The sequence below is a fragment of the Pinus tabuliformis genome, chromosome 8 (assembly GCF_031772625.1).
Source record: "Pinus tabuliformis cultivar Carrire ecotype Pingquan chromosome 8, CPIR1, whole genome shotgun sequence".
NCBI classification, from domain to species: Eukaryota; Viridiplantae; Streptophyta; class Pinopsida; order Pinales; family Pinaceae; genus Pinus; species Pinus tabuliformis.
The window spans coordinates 199310418-199328437 of record NC_142294.1 but is presented as its reverse complement, the minus strand read 5'-3'; the positions used below and the strand labels follow the sequence as shown (position 1 = coordinate 199328437).

The window sequence follows — 18020 nt, the reverse complement described above, 5'->3', positions numbered from 1 at the left end:
TGTTGACAAATTTCTCTAATAAAAGGTTACAACAATTCATCATCAGCATCAACATCATCTGATTACCATGATCTTAGTCAACAACTTTGACCCATGGTAAAATCTACAGCAACACAGTACCATAATTATGGTTAGCATCTCTAACCCATGGTACATCATTAGCATCAACTAGTCACCATGATTCTAGTCGGCACCTCTGACCCATGGTATATAGACTAGTCTTGGTTCACCATCATCCTGGTCAATCTCTTTGACCCATGGTGAAACCCTAGGGACACACTCGATCCATCTGAGTACTCCTGGTCCCAAATCCAAAGGCCTCACTCGCCATGATACTAAATGGGCTCACTCAACCTATTTGGAGAGTAATCTTGAGCCCGATGTTGAAAGGCACCTACTCAATTGAGTAATTCTGGGCCTCTAAGACAATTCTTCCTAATCCCAATCAGTATCTTTGACCCAAGAAGAATGTTTGTCCTCTGTCAAACCATTCTCCCTAATCTTGGTCACCCTAACCCAGGGAGAATGTTTATCCCTGATGCTGTAATATCCCTCCATGGATGTAATGAATTATTCAAGACATGGATATGTTATGTAAATAAATAATTTGAATAATAAATAAACAAAGGGGGTCGGAAGCACTTAGGAATGAAACACTCGAATATGAGATACTTGCCAAAGGAAACAAAACAAAAATCTCATTGATAAATGAGATTTGGATAATTCTTTCATGATAGAATTCTAGAATGAAATTCTAGATAAGCTTAATGGATGGGAGAGAAAGATCCATTAAGTTGCTTAGCTAGAGAAAGATGCTAAGCTTAGAAAGACTAAAAGCACCGCGGGAGAGAAAGGCGGGCTTTTATGGAAAAGCCTAGGCAAGTGGATAAAAATGGTCCAAAAAAGCAGGACGTCGCTAAAGGAAATTTTATCATGAAAGAAAGGTATTAAATACCTATTGAAGGGATCAACAGTGGTTGTTGAATCCCTGGAAATATCATCTCAGCAAGGGGTTGCACTGGAGGATGTCAGTTCGAGGTTGGGTGGTAAACAGAGTAACATTCCCAATTGACAGCCCAATTGAGTTTTCTTCGATAATTCTGATTGTAGGAGCTTTGCTATGATATTCTAATTCATTTATATAACTCTATTCATACTTATGTCCATAGTATGAAAATTAGATGCAGAGGAAGTGCGCTATTAAATTTGTAAATAAGATGATAGTACAGTAGTTATTTAACTATTGAATTCTGAGTTTGTAGAGTCACTGTTTATATTCTGATATGTAGAAAAGATTGCTGCTGAAATATTAATTCTATCATTCTATAGATACACAAGAAGTTTGCTAAAGTAGGAATCTGTCATAAGACTGATGGAATTATCTTACCTAGGATGTATTATGTTATTCTGGTAATTCGGGTATAGCCCTTTTGAAGTTATCTCCCTAGGAGGTATGTTGTTATGCTAGTAAATTTAATGATTATTTTTTTTCTAAGTTATACTAATTCTATTAATGAAAAAAAGATATCATACACTGAGGCCTTAGCCTGTACTTAACCATGCCAGAGGAATGGCAACAACCAGCAAAGTCTAGATCTGAACTGCCCAGAAGGGAAACCAGTCCGTAACAGAAAAGAGTTCAGAGAATTAGCTTGCTGCCCACGCAGGGGAAACCAGCAAAGCATCCAGTTTGTTATCATTGTATCTAATGAGACAAAAAAACCAACTAAAGAGCCGAAAACTCATAGTTTTTTCACCGAAACCCCATTGAAACAAAAAACTAAAAAATAGAGTCCCAAAAAACCTGAGACACATAGCATGCTGAGTGGCAGACTGTGTGGCGGACGCGTGGCGCGCTGAGTGGTAGCAAGGTGGCAGACAATGAGGCGGACACGCGGCATCAAGGTGGCAGACTAGGAACGTGGCGGAGACGGAGGGTGTTCCTCCACGATGAAGCACCTATACTCGTCCATCTTGCCACCTACGAGAAGCGAGGTGTCCGTGTTGCCACCCTGCAATGCCAGGTGTTCTTCCTCGACGAGACAGCAGTAAGGGTCCATTACCTCGTCTATATGCTGAGCCTCGTTCACCTCCTTCCCTACACATCTTGTCTTCTGCTCCTGGTTCCGCTCCCCTGCTCCTTGGATGCTCGTCTGAGCCAATTCCGGTATGGCTTTGGTGTGGCTACACCCTGCTGTGGTGCGCCCACCACCAATAATGTCCGAGACCCCAATTGCCCTGGTGCTGCCACCCCCCGTCGTTCCTTGCTCTTCAATTACAGTGGTGCGTCCACCAACCACTGTGGCCTGTTCCTCAGTGATCTGCTCCGTCTCGTGAAAGAGAATGGTTATGGTGGTCGTGATGAGGGGCTTGTTCAGGGTAGAGCGGAAGGTGAATTGGGAATTCTGGGAATGCAGTTGAGGAAGGGGTGGAGTGCCTCTAGGAGACGAGGCAAAAATGGAAGGGAAGCTGCTGGGAGGTGAGGCAGAGGCCACCGAGTGGAGCGACCTCTTCCACTGCGAGTATTTGGGTAACGTTCGGGGATTTGCTCAACCAGAGAGGAGGTGGTATCCAAAGCAGGAGAGTGTCGGGGGCGACTCAGGCTCCCTCGGCTCCCGCCCCTGCGGCTGTGCATACGGTGTCGCACCATACTGTCTGCAGGCGGATGCGAATTTCTTCCGGAATTGGGCACAATGGGGTGCAACGACACAATTGAGCTTGCGGACTACTCAGCAGAGGGATGAGCAGTGAAGGCCGAAGGGAAGATGAAATGACAATTCAGGTTGTGGGTGAAGTGGATGCCCAGGCCGAAATCAATGCAGCAAAGGAGGTGGCAGCGTCTCCCAGTGGTTGTGCGGGAGCTGGGTACAATCACAGCTTGAGGGCAGAGACATTGCAATGGTAGAGGTTGCAGAGTTTGATGGGCAAAAGCAGCGGTGTAATTCTCCCGAGAATTCATGGTTGCACTGAGCCGAGGTTGATGGCAGTTAACAGAGTGGAGGCAGCGCTCGCATAAGGTGCATTTATGGCAATTGTAAATGCCATTTTTGGACCACTGTGCCAACCTGCGGGAGGCCATGTGGTCTCGCCACACGCCAACCCAGTTGGCTGCCACCTCACTGTCCTTGATTGTCACCCGCATCTAGGAGTAAATTTAATGATTATTACCAGAAAAGTGATGTAACAATTAGGTAGTCAGGTTGATTATTTTCCGAGGATGGAATGGATTAAAGAATATACAACTTCGTAACAGAGTTGGGAAATTGGTAGTATGTATAGGGATGTAACTCTCTATAGTTTGTAATAGATATGTTCCCAGGAACAATGATCTAGCGTGTAAGCAGAAAAAGATCGAAACTAAAGTTGAACAACAAAAGAAAAATATACCTAGTTCGGCTTATACATTGGGAATACTTATTCAAAAATGAAAAAGCTTGTTAAGACATATTCGAGCTCAATACATTAAGGTACTGAAGATAATTCTTATTACACAGTAGGAACAGACTAGTCTAGGAGTACATGCATAGGATTTCATGAGTTGTAAATGTGATGACTAGGCAATCGAGTGAGAAAGATGGGAATGATTAATTAAAAATTTAAATCGAGATTTGTGTACTACTCTACGCAGTGCCTCCTGCCTGAGATAAATAGAGCATGTACACTCTAGTAGAAACCTTAGCTAGTTATAGTGCATAAAACTTTCAGGAAAAAGAAAATGGGACATTTCCCTTGATAATATATAGTTAAGATATAAGTATAAAGGAAAAGAAACAACAATATTAAATATATACACAGTGATGCAAAGAGCGAAGTAAATTCCTCACTCGTTCGTAGAAAAACAAGTAGAAGCAATCACTCCTTGATTGTAACATCAATTCGAATCCATACTTCTATCAACGATTCTCTAAGAACGAGTATGCAGTTACACAAATACAAAAACATATCCTTTGAAAATTAGGATGCAATCGAGGAGACAAGTGAATTAATAGATTCAAAGACAACATTATATTAACATTAACAGTATATTAACCTGGCAGAAGGAGAAGTTAAGGACAACATTGTATTTTGGATAAAGTATTATCCTCAACAAAACAGTCCATATCAAGTTCAGATAAAAGCATTTAAAGGTCTTATATATAACTGTAAAAATAATACAAATGCTCTTCTTCTAAGGAAAAAATCGCCTTCATGGCTAGGCAGTATACAATCATTTAATCGGACACCACGCGCAATATGAAACAGAGAATAATTTTTCCAGATGATACACCCTCGTGAATAGGCTTCAAGAAATTAAGCATGGCACACCGACCTGTAGCAGTGTATAGTACTGTTAGTGATGGGACGATTAGCTGAAAGGAAAGGAGGTGGTCTAGCCGAACAACCCAATCATACTCTACCTGTATAAGAGGAATAAGAACAAGCGGAAAAATATATATATATATATATAAGTAAAATAAATCCTAGTGCAGGGTCCTTGATCATAATCAAATCCAAGAAGCAAAGAAACTACCTGCTATAAGTACGCATGTCGAGGTATTTGCCTCTCCCATCTGAAGAGGGGTTATGGGGAGAGCAGTAATTAGTTTAAGCTTGCGTAAAGCTCGATAACCTCGTATAAAAAAAATAATGGGTAGGTATAAAATATAATCACCTCATAGAGGAATCGATGAACTGTGTGCCGAAAATACCAGGGACTGAATTTTTGGTAAGCAAAACCGCCCCCAAATCTTGATACGCTCCATCCCTATGGCAGACACCATATGCTACAATTAAAAGAGTTACGAAGAAGAAATGATGGAATCTAAAGTAGTAGAAACGAATAAATTGCTTTTAAGAAACAAACAAAAAAGGAGAAACTTACCTTACCTTGCGTAGGCAGCTTGCCACACTTATCAATGGCTGAGTGCTAGACATTTGTAGAATAAACCCTAGCCTTATTACCCTACCATGAGACAAAAAGACTATAATCAAACCCACATTGGAAAGGCATCGCTAATTCTCGGCAAAAGGAAACGATACAAATCCAATAAAAGGTAAGTTGAAGAGAGGTTGTTGTCTTACCATGATTGGCGGCAAATGGAAATACCTGAATCAACCAAGAACAGAGACCCAAACCCTTGGTCTTCCTTCGAAAACCCTGCAGACAAAGAGAACCATTACTGTGGTCGATATACTTGTTGACCGAGGTTGTCATTGATGTCAATATGGCAATATTCCAGATACTAATATGGCAATATTCTAGATACTAGAAGCCAAGGGGAAGCCGAGCAGATCCATGAAGAGACAGGAGCAAGGCCATCAGGATAGCCAAGCCATAAGCAAGAGGAGTTACCAAAGGAGGCAGATCAAAGCATATCACAGGATATCAAAGCAAGAGAGGCATTCATATATGCAAGGAGGTCTTTGAAAGACACTGCCAAGCCAGAGGAGCCACATTGGAGCAAGAGGAGCTACAGGAGGAGCCATATATATATGTAATATATATGCCAAAACTGAGTTCTCAGAGCTACAGGAGCAAACAAAGCGAATAGAACAGAGCATATATATGCCAAAGACGAAAACAGAACCATCGAGAGCTTTCGGAGCAACAATGCCAAAGGAAGAACTATCGGAGGAGTAGAGCTATCGCATATTGCAAGAGTAAGGTGCATAAGCGGAGGAGCATATAAACAGAGTTAAAACAGCGGAGCAATATATATATATAAACAAAGTTAAAGGAGCAGAGTATATTGATGCGATAATAAACGGACCCGAATGTAACATTATAACACTGCCCTATTGTTATATCGCATCCACCTATCGCAAAGTTCAAAAGGGTTGTCACCCCCGAAACCCTCTGATTGCGATAATATATGCGCGGACCCATGGGACCATTGCAATACGTTGCAATTTAATATCGCGTCTATCGTGTCGGGATTATGTATCGCAAGTGGTTAAGGCCCTGCCACATTAAAACCTCCGATTGCGATAAAGTATGTGGACCCGCTGCAACATTGTAATATGACTTAATATATTATCGCAACTGTCGCATATCGCAAGCCGTAAAGCCTTGCCACATTGGAAGCGCCGACTGCGATAAGGCTGTAGACCCGACGGGTATATTAACTATGGTTTAATACCATATCGCATCCGGTCCATCGGAGCAGGGGAATCGCCCATCGGCCATCGGCAATGCTTTAGGCTCGACTTGTAGAAGAACCTCTGAAAGTGGCGAATGCAATAAAAGGATGATGTGGCATATGGGACCGCCATATGGGTATACCACGTTTATATGGGTTTCGTGAGCAATAAGTCTATAATGGAAGACTCTCCGAGTTATATATTTTAAATGAGAAAAACTCATAAGTCGGCCCCTCCTCCCAAGGAACGTGTCCTTTGGTGATTTGCAAAAGTCGCCCCTCCTCCCAAGGAACATGTCCTTTGGTGATTTGCAAAAGTCATATATATAAGGGGCACTTTTGCAAATCACCAAAGGACATGTTCCTTGGGAGGAGGGGCGACTTTTGCAAATCATCAAAGGACACGTTCCTTGGGAGGAGGGGCTGACTTATGAGTTTTTCTCATTTAAAATATATAACTCGGAGAGTCTTCCATTATAGACTTATTGCTCACGAAACCCATACATTATATATCTATATATATATATATATATATATATATATATATATATATATATATATATGAGTTGAGACGCTTCATTTAGTGGATTGATCTCGAGCATCTATATTACGAAGAAATAACAGTTCACGACTCGTGAACTTGAAAAGGAAAAAAGAATCTCTCTGATATTTGTCGTGCGCGGGCCTTTGAGGCAGAAATGCAATACAATAACGCTCCCGATAGTTCAAGAGGCTGAATCAAGCCGATTGCGATTGCGATTGGGACGCGGTTGTCCATTAAACAATGTCGTCTCTGTGTATGTCTGTAATTATGTAATTATTGTAAAAAGGAGCGTTGTTACAGTTTAACGTAAGACATGATTTCTCTGTGCATTTGTGGACCTCTCTTGAGAAGCAATGTGTCTCAGGAGTGCTGGCGAGGACGAAGAGGCAGAGGAAATGACAGTGACCGAGGAGGAAGCCAAAGGGCCAGCGAAGAGAGGAAACCAACAAACAGAGGCATGAGGAATGAATAAAAGACAAGAAAAGAAGAGAACGTTGTGGAATGTTCTTGAAGGCTGTTGAACGCTGTGGAAAATAAGCTGGAGGAGACAGAGGCAACAAGAGGATCCAGCAGAACAGAAAGAGGGCCAAAGGGCCAACAGGACAGCAGATAGTCGAAGGGGAGAAGTAGCCAGCAGAGAACATAAGCTTGAACATGAAGTTGTTCTTTATGTAGAGCTTAGTGCAGCGAATAGTAGACTGACTAAAGTTGCATGAAGACATTATCAGAGAGCATGAAAGCTATTGGAGACTATGTGTGGGCAGTGTGCAGAGATGTAAAGACTTCTTCATAAGAATACTAGCTGTCATTGATGTTGTAGCATGGAGACTACGGTGAAGCTATAAACAGACAGAACTCAATAGAGAAGAGTTCTGGGAGCAGAACATTACTATCAAATGTGCTTTGACAAGATTGGGTCAGAGTCCTTGGGGCTGGTGCCTCAGAAGCAAGAAGGATAGGAGTCCTTGAGGCTGGTGCCTCAGAAGTAAGTAGGATTGGAGTCCTTGGGGCTGGTGCCTCAGAAGCAAGAAGGATAAGAGTCCTTGGGGCTAGTGCCTCAGAAGTAAGAAGGATTGGAGTCCTTGGGGTTGATGCTCAGAAGTAAGAAGGATAAGTGTCTTTGGGACTGGTGTCTCAGGAAATGGAAGGATTGGAGTCCTTGAGAGTTGGTGCTCCTAAGTCCGAGATTAGTGTCTTGGCAAAATAGAGTTGGTGCTCTGGAGGTTGGAGCCTCACCAAAGTCCAAGTTGGAGCTTGGCAACTGATTGCAACCACTTATATATTGTATCTATTTTACTGCAAAGATTATATTAATAAAAGCATTTATTATTGTTGTTCATCTTGTGTTCTAAATATAAATTGTTTAACTGGTAAAACAATAGTCAGAAAAAGAAATATTGATTCACCCCCCCTCAGTATTTCCAACAATACCATCACCTCATCGTATAAAGGGATTGAAGAAGAAGCAGATATCAAGAAGAACATTAAGTGATAAGGAGACCAAATTACTTGAAGAAAGAACAGTAGAACGAGAGCAAACCAATAAGCACTCCAGTACAGAAAAAAACAAAACACAATGCCTACAAAAGACAACCTCAATACTGTGAAAATTCTATACTGCAACAACTGATTTATATTACCTACTTATTTTCCAATAAGTTATTTACGAAAACCCTTCAGTAAATATTAAAAATAAATTCTGCTGCAGATATCACACCACAATACAGAAACAAATACATGCACAAGAATCAAACACATCAACACAGATATTTTTGGACAATTGTCCCTAGAAAAACCCAATGCGGGAAAACCGGTGCAGCAGAGGAGGATTTTATTATTAAACAGCTTTTCTGAGTACACTGGGTGCCAAACTGGCTCACCCTACCAAGATAAATTCTCTGGAACCTCTCCTAGGCTCAGCGGCAGACCATCTAGCCTCTGCGCAGCTCCCAGACCCTCTACGTCAGTATTTTGCCTCTCTGCATCAGCAATAGGCCTCTTTACGTCACCCACGCAGGCCCTCTAGTGACTGCGCAGTCCTACTGCCTCTGCATCTTCATGAGTGTCTTTGCTTCTGCCTTTTTTACCTCTGTGCTAATCCTCTGGCATTGTCCCTACCTCTTAGCTTCATACTCGCTACCTCTTGCTGCAATCCAGACCTCTAGTTCGAATTTCTCAGCAAACCCTGCTCTAGAAATCGAACTGACTGATCTCCCTTAGTATGTTTCCAACTGACCCTCAACCCTTCTCTTATACTTTTCCTGTTGACGAATCAACAGTCAAGATTAAGTCCCTAATCAACGAATAAGATTAAAATAGACGTGATCTTCATCTCTTAGAAGCTTCTCATCCTTATCTTTATTAATACCCATTAATATTTTTATTTTCCTAAGTTTAGACTTAGGACTTCATTAAAAATATTAATTATTTTAATAACTTTTAATCCGAATGGAATTTTCCAAAACGATTTCTGGGTCTTAGAGATCTCATGCTCTTTATTCTCTCCACCAATTTTCATGGCTAGAGCACATCCGATGCTACCTCAAATCAACAAATACTTTCCTACGAAACTCAGGGGAACAGCTACTAGAACTATGATCTCAACAAATATACAGTGCTCTGTCGAAAATCGATAGGAGAGATCAACGGAGAGGTAGGGTAAGAGTCGAACCCAACCAAGAGAATATGGCCACCAAAGAAATTATACATTGCGTTTATGGCAAACAGTGCCAAGAATTTGTAAAAAGTACTTATAAACCCTCTATGGAAATGGTAAATCCCTTACAGTGTGTTGTCGTGCGGATTGACACGACAACGCTCAGACCAGGGGCTGTCACTCTGATCCCCGATCCCTCCGTTTAAGCCTGTCTCCCGCGGCTAAGGGGGGTAGTCCCTGTGAGATGATGAGGCCAACTGTCGACCAGTTGGTTGGGAGACACGAGATACGATTAAGATGAGCACTAAAAAGATTTAATTAATTTAGCAGACCAGTGCCTTAAGAGATTATGGTTAAGATGATTACTTGTTAGATGATATAGAAACGTAAATCGTGAACAGCAATCATTTGTCATCGAAAGGTATCAGCTAAATCACATGACCAAAACGATATCCAGCAACTGAAAATTTTGAAGAGATAAATGCCTTAAAACACCATGAGAATCGTAAATCATTAACTAGATATCAATTTCGTATCTCGACTTGAAAATTTAGATCTCAGCATGAAAGATATAACATGAAAAATTCCTGAAAATAACTGGATCTGACGAAGAAAATTTTCCACAAAAAAAAATTTATACTTTTTTCGATTTTTTTTTTTTTTTATAAATCTAACTATTTAATCAAAAATTAAAATCATAAATAAAAATAAATTTCCTAATATTTTTTTATTTTATTATTATTATTATTATTTTCTTTATATAAAACAAAAGTTAAAAATGAAATCTAAAACTAAACTATTTTAAAAATAAAACTAAATCTAAAAAAATTATAAATAAATCTTTTTTATCTTTTATTTTTTCATAAAATTTAAATCTAAACAAAATAAACAAACAAATTAAAAATTAAAATTAAAATCTAAGAATTATTAAACTAAAATATATTAAATCAAAAAAATATTTAAAATCTAACAAAGCCTAAGAAACAACTATGCAAATATATACATATTATAAACCTGAATCTAAAATCTAAAAAAAAATAAATCAAAATCTTAAAAAAAAACTAAAATCGTAACTTCACGTAAACATTTTCTTTTTAAAATTTAATTGAAATCTAAATGAAACTTTAAACTAGCCAAAATAACCTCGCTACTCTAAATGATTTTATTTAACATACAATTGAAAAATCCTAAGCAAATAAAATAGAAATTAACAAAAAGAAACGATAGCCTAACTTACGCATAAAAAAAAAGGTCTAACGGTGAGAGGTATTACGCCTAACCCTCAGTTATGTATCAAGAAAATCGAAACGCAGAACGTAACAGGAAACCTAGCCGTCAACAGTTGAATGACGAAATCGCTTTAGAAATGATTCGAATGAGGGTACGGACGTATCAACTTGATAATCGGTTTTACCTGCTATGTAAATGGAAAAACACTTATCTGACAATACGTTTACCTGGGCAGATTCGTAAAACCTGAGCCGGTGGTGCATATATGATCGGTTTGCTGCGTGAGGGCCGCTGATCGTTGCCTTTCTGTTATTCGAACTGTGGCTTTGGCTCTGGGAACGGTGAAGCGGAGTTCCATTCCTCAACGCCCTTGCTCAACACACTTCCGGAACTTGTTCCATTCCACAACTCCACCGACTCAACGTAGAGAAAAATCGAAAACAGCAACAAAGCTCAAGCGCTGGAATAGCACTTCCTCCGCGAGGACGCCGTTTTTTACCAATGGACTTGGAACTGCAGGCTTGATGGCACATCTGCTGATCAGATCACGTCAAAGGCTGTTGAACCCTTTCCACGCTGAATAGCCACACCCTGCTGCCGGCGTATATAAAAATTGTCGATGCCCACACAATCACCCTCTGTCTTTGGTTATGCAGAGAATTTTGTCGGCGGCAGAATTGGCTTGTGCTTGATGTAAATCACCTGTTGGCGGCTTATTGCAGAGTTTCAATGCCTGATAACGTGGATACAATGAAGCTGACGGCGGAAAACTAGTGTTTGTGCATATATAAACCAGCAACCAAAGAATGCCTCTCGTTGAAATCTGCTGCTTATGCACAGTGTGTCGGTGTGTCAACCTTGACGGCAGTCCTGCAATTGCAGAAAAGACAAAACCCTAATGAAAACTGAACAAAAATTTGAAACCCTAGAACAGCTAATTAATGTACAGATATGGTCCTTTAACAGCCAGATTCAGCAATAAGCACGAAAATATTTTAAAGAACAGAAATTTTAGGTTTTCACTGTGAAGAACTTCAGAAAATCTCTCATGCAACTTAGAAAAATAAACCGAATGATAGACCCAGGATCAAATCCAACTGGGCTCAGCAAAAAATGCTTGTGGGAGTTGGCTGGTTCAGCCGAGAACTTCCCCGAACGACCACAAATTTCCTTCAGAAAATGTTTTCTGCACAGCTCAAAACAACCATCAGTAAAGAGGGCAAAAATACTGCTAGATCTCAGAAAGTAATGGAGATACCTGCCATTACTTCAGAAACCCTAACAACACTCAAACCCTAGCAAGTGAACAAGATACCTGTGCTCACAATACTCTACAAAAAAGCTATTATTAACGGCTGAAAATAACATATGCAGAAAATTAAACAATCTCACAGCATTTCAAGAGAGTAACACCAACAAGATATGGACCCCAAAGTCTTCTTTTATTAACCAGAAACAGATTTACAAGAGAGTTTCTTCAGTATCAGACTCACAGATCCAATGATCTGAAATGACCCCTAGCACCCTATATAAAGGAAATGACTCCAACGGCTAGTTCGAGTGATCCATGCTGAAATGATCTCGACCGTTGATGAGGATCAAGACATCTCTTGATCTCATCCGTCGATTTATTAACTTATTATTAAAATAATATTTTGCATGCATTCACTTAAAATATTATTATTTTATTAATTTAGGGTTTTTGCTTTATTTTTTAATTTTTTATTATTTTTTATTTATTTCATTTTTTATTTTTTTATTTATTTTATTATTTTATTATTTTTATTCATTTTTTAATTTTTTAATTCATTTTAAAATGGATCATCGAACTAAGCCTTCGGAAACATCACCTAGGACCTAGGACTTAGGACTCATGAGGGGATTTAAAACATTTTTCGACCCTCAGGACACATTTCATGATGACTTTTACAAAATTACATCTTAAGGGGGAAAACCCCTTTAATACAGACCCTCACAAATCACCCAGTTCTGCGACACAACTATAATCTAGCAGATTAACACACTAGGATTCTCCTAAAGTTCTAATGACAAAATCCATCCCGGCTTTGGGGTCAGGTTTGAAGGAAAACTCTGCCGATCCATGGATCGGTGAGACGAAAAACCTTCCGGGGCGTAGATTACCACTAGAAAGTTAGGTCCACCTAGGCAATTCACATACACGACTCATATCTGCTAAGATTATTTACAATTAATACATGCAGACTGGGTTTACAATTAGATTGATCAAGCTGCTGATGACTGCTGGATGGCACGAACACGCTGATCAGGTGCTGCCCCTTTCTTGCAAAGAAAAAGGGGGGGTACTGCATGGGTAGTTGACCGGTAGAGGTCAACATCTGGCTCTACTTGGGGACACGTTGCTGCTTGCAGGAATGTGAGAATCCAGAATCTGCATCCATACAACACAAAAATAAGTAGCGTCCATCCAAAAATCATCATATACATTAAGCACAAGAAAGATAAAAGCTCTTCATTTATTAACTAATCTAGAAAAACAAATCTAATCCTAAAACAGAAATAAAAATGCGGAAAAAACAAGGAGTAGGGTTAGAAATACGATACAAAAGATGCCCCATGGCATCAGATGTGTTCAATATAGTGCATACTGAGCATTTGCCTGCTTTCAGGCAAATCTGTCGGCTGCTTGTCGGATGTGCCATGTCCAATTTTGCATATGGTAGGACTTTTGCCTATCCGAAAATCAAGCTGCTCACGGCCGTCTGATGCGTCAAATCTTCTTCTTATTTTCTTTCTCTTGCGCTTTTTCTTTCTGGCAGGTTGAATTACTGATGATCTGGTACTTTCTGTTTCAAAACTATCAGATAAAGTGTGTAAGATATGCATGCTAAGTCTTTTTGTGTCTTGCATCTGATTTTTATCGTTTTTAAGCTTATCTGGATCACCTTCAATTAACCACCTAATGACCTCCTCATAATAAGATGGAACTTGTTGCGGCAAATGAGAAGGCTCCTGGTTTCTTTTATCATCTGACCATTGTTGAATCTTTTGAACTTGTATTCTAATGGCATCCATCTGACTAGAGCATTCATCCCTTATAGCACTGATTTGTATGGCATGGTGTTCTTGCATGTGTTTTATTACTTTATCATTCTTTTCCTTTATGTCCATCAAGCAATGTTGCATGAAATTTATTTCTTCTTTATGATTCGCTTGCATGTCAGCCAACTGATTGTTATGATTGAACGTCATAGAGTCAATTTCCCTATCATGATCAGCTTTCATGGTCACCATATTTTCCTCTAAGACTGACATCTTGCTTTGCATGCTTCTAATTTCTGTTTCATATTTAATTTTCATGGCCTCAATTTCCTTAGCATGCTGATTTTGTGTGACCTCCAACTCCCTATTACGTTTTTCCAGCTGGGTGCATAAAGTTTTAACATCATTGATAAGACTAGTTTGATTGCTTTCCATATTTCTTACCAGCATCATTAGATCTTGTATAATTTGCTTTTGTTCTTCCTTTTCATTGTCATTTGTCCCTGATTTTTCACTATCATGAACTTGGTCTGAGATATTTCCGGTGGATGACACATTCTGATCTTGAAAACTTTCTTCAACAGCTGGATTTTTTACAAGATTACTTTCTTTCGTTTGCACAATTTTAGAGGTAGAAGGCAAGCTGTTTGGACTATCATATCTATCTTTAAAAGCATTGAGAATGTCTTGTAAAGAAGTGAAAAAATCATCAGGAAAATTATTAAACCAACTCAAGGCATCACCCTCTAAAGAATGGACAAATAGACGCATCTTGAAATCTTCATGATTATATTGAGGAAATCTACAATATAAGATCATTACACAAGTAAACATGTTTAAATGATGTCTAACAGCGACCGGATCACCACTCGAGAACTTAAATAATTTGGAAATGGCCTCTTTCGGAGGATCATGGAGATTGTCAGTAAAACGACATGGTTTAAATGAATAATCCATGATGAACAATAAGGGATCAAATGGATGATAGAAAGAGATTTCTGCTCAAGAAAATTAAGAGATGAAAGAAGTGGAGTCGCCACTTGAACAATGAATCTGATTCTAGGATCCAAAAAGTAACCACAAGCAGATATGAAGAAAGCTTCTTGTCTGGGAAAAATGAGAAAGTGGAGTCGCCACCCAAACAAGAAACAAACCGAAGAGATGTTACTGATATGGCGCAAAATAAGGCAATAAAAGATCCAAATGATAACCTCAAAGGTCGAATCTGCCAGCTCAAATGAGAGATGAGAAAGATGAGAAGATGAATATCGATGAAACTCCAGGAACAGAAAAACTCTGTCCCCGGCAACGGCGCCAAAAAATGTTGGCGTTGCCGGCTCAAACGAATGATAGACAGATGAACGATGAATGATGAAAAGCTGTTGAAACACCAAGGACAGAAAAACTCTATCCCCGGCAACGGCGCCAAAAAATGTTGTCGCGCGGATTGACACGACAACGCTCAGACCAGGGGCTGTCACTCTGATCCCCGATCCCTCCGTTTAAGCCTGTCTCCCGCGGCTAAGGGGGGTAGTCCCTGTGAGATGATGAGGCCAACTGTCGACCAGTTGGTTGGGAGACACGAGATACGATTAAGATAAGCACTAAAAAGATTTAATTAATTTAGCAGACCAGTGCCTTAAGAGATTATGGTTAAGATGATTACTTGTTAGATGATATAGAAACGTAAATCGTGAACAGCAATCATTTGTCATCGAAAGGTATCAGCTAAATCACATGACCAAAACGATATCCAGCAACTGAAAATTTTGAAGAGATAAATGCCTTAAAACACCACGAGAATCGTAAATCATTAACTAGATATCAATTTCGTATCTCGACTTGAAAATTTAGATCTCAGCATGAAAGATATAACATGAAAATTTCCTGAAAATAACTGGATCTGACGAAGAAAATTTTCCACAAAAAAAAAATTTATACTTTTTTCGAATTTTTTTTTTTTTTTTTTAAATCTAACTATTTAATCAAAAATTAAAATCCTAAATAAAAATAAATTTCCTAATATTTTTTTATTTTATTTTTATTATAATTATTATTTTTTTTTTCTTTATATAAAACAAAAGTTAAAAATGAAATCTAAAATATTAATCTAAAACTAAACTATTTTAAAAATAAAACTAAATCTAAAAAAATTATAAATAAATCTTTTTTATCTTTTATTTTTTCATAAAATTTAAATCTAAACAAAATAAACAAACAAATTAAAAATTAAAATTAAAATCTAAGAATTATTAAACTAAAATATATTAAATCAAAAAAAAAATTAAAATCTAACAAAGCCTAAGAAACAACTATGCAAATATATACATATTATAAACCTGAATCTAAAATCTAAAAAAAACTAAATCAAAATCTTAAAAAAAAACTAAAATCGTAACTTCACGTAAACATTTTCTTTTTAAAATTTAATTGAAATCTAAATGAAACTTTAAACTAGCCAAAATAACCTCGCTACTCTAAATGATTTTATTTAACATACAATTGAAAAATCCTAAGCAAATAAAATCGAAATTAACAAAAAGAAACGATAGCCTAACTTACGCATAAAAAAAAAAGGTCTAACGGTGAGAGGTATTACGCCTAACCCTCAGCTATGTATCAAGAAAATCGAAACGCAAAACGTAACAGGAAACCTAGCCGTCAATAGTTGAATGACGAAATCGCTTTAGAAATGATTCGAATGAGGGCACGGACGTATCAACTTGATAATCGGTTTTACCTGCTATGTAAATGGAAAAACACTTATTTGACAATACGTTTACCTGGGCAGATTCGTAAAACCTGAGCCGGTGGTGCATATATGATCGGTTTGCTGCGTGAGGACCGCTGATCGTTGCCTTTCTGTTATTCGAACTGTGGCTTTGGCTCTGGGAACGGTGAAGCGGAGTTCCATTCCTCAGCGCCCTTGCTCAACACACTTCCGGAACTTGTTCCATTCCGCAACTCCACCGACTCAATGTAGAGAAAAATCGAAAACAACAACAAAGCTCAAGCGTTGAATAGCACTTCCTCCGCGAGGACGCCGTTTTTTACCAATGGACTTGGAACTGCAGGCTTGATGGCACATCTGCTGATCAGATCACGTCAAAGGCTGTTGAACCCTTTCCACGCTGAATAGCCACACCCTGCTGCCGGCGTATATAAAAATTGTCGATGCCCACACAATCACCCTCTGTCTTTGGTTATGCAGAGAATTTTGTCGGCGGCAGAATTGGCTTGTGCTTGATGTAAATCACCTGTTGGCAGCTTATTGCAGAGTTTCAATGCCTGATAACGTGGATACAATGAAGCTGACGGCGGAAAACTGGTGTTTGTGCATATATAAACCAGCAACCAAAGAATGCCTCTCGTTGAAATCTGCTGCTTATGCACAGTGTGTCGGCGTGTCAACCTTGACGGCAATCCTGCAATTGCAGAAAAGACAAAACCCTAATGAAAACTGAAGAAAAATTTGAAACCCTAGAACAGCTAATTAATGTACAAATATGGCCCTTTAACAGCCAGATTCAGCAATAAGCACGAAAATATTTTAAAGAACAGAAATTTTAGGTTTTCACTGTGAAGAACTTCAGAAAATCTCTCATGCAACTTAGAAAAATAAACCGAATGATAGACCCAGGATCAAATCCAACTGGGCTCAGCAAAAAATGCTTGTGGGAGTTGGCTGGTTCAGCCGAGAACTTCCCCGAACGCCCACAAATTTCCTTCAGAAAATGTTTTCTGCACAGCTCAAAACAACCATCAGTAAAGAGGCAAAAATGCTGCTAGATCTTAGAAAGTAATGGAGATACCTGCCATTACTTCAGAAACCCTAACAACACTCAAACCCTAGCAAGTGAACAAGATACCTGTGCTCACAATACTCTACAAAAAAGCTATTATTAACGGCTGAAAATAACATATGCAGAAAATTAAACAATCTCACAGCATTTCAAGAGAGTAACACCAGCAAGATATGGACCCCAAAGTCTTCTTTTATTAACCAGAAACAGATTTACAAGAGAGTTTCTTCAGTATCAGACTCACAGATCCAATGATCTGAAATGACCCCTAGCACCCTATATAAAGGAAATGACTCCAACGGCTAGTTCGAGTGATCCATGTTGAAATGATCTCGACCGTTGATGAGGATCAAGACATCTCTTGATCTCATCCGTCGATTTATTAACTTATTATTAAAATAATATTTTGCATGCATTCACTTAAAATATTATTATTTTATTAATTTAGGGTTTTTGCTTTATTTTTTAATTTTTTATTATTTTTTATTTATTTCATTTTTTAATTTTTTATTTATTTTATTATTTTATTATTTTTATTCATTTTTTAATTTTTTAATTCATTTTAAAATGGATCATCGAACTAAGCCTTCGGAAACATCACCTAGGACCTAGGACTTAGGACTCATGAGGGGATTTAAAACATTTTT

At 38.6% G+C, this 18020-nt stretch overlaps 1 protein-coding gene across 6 annotated transcripts in view; it reads right to left on the bottom strand.

Annotated features, from left to right (window-relative positions):
• The window catches only part of LOC149234816 (uncharacterized), a 249948-nt gene that overhangs the window by 222622 nt on the left and 9306 nt on the right, over window positions 1-18020 (bottom strand). The gene's annotated exons all lie outside the window — the stretch shown is intronic.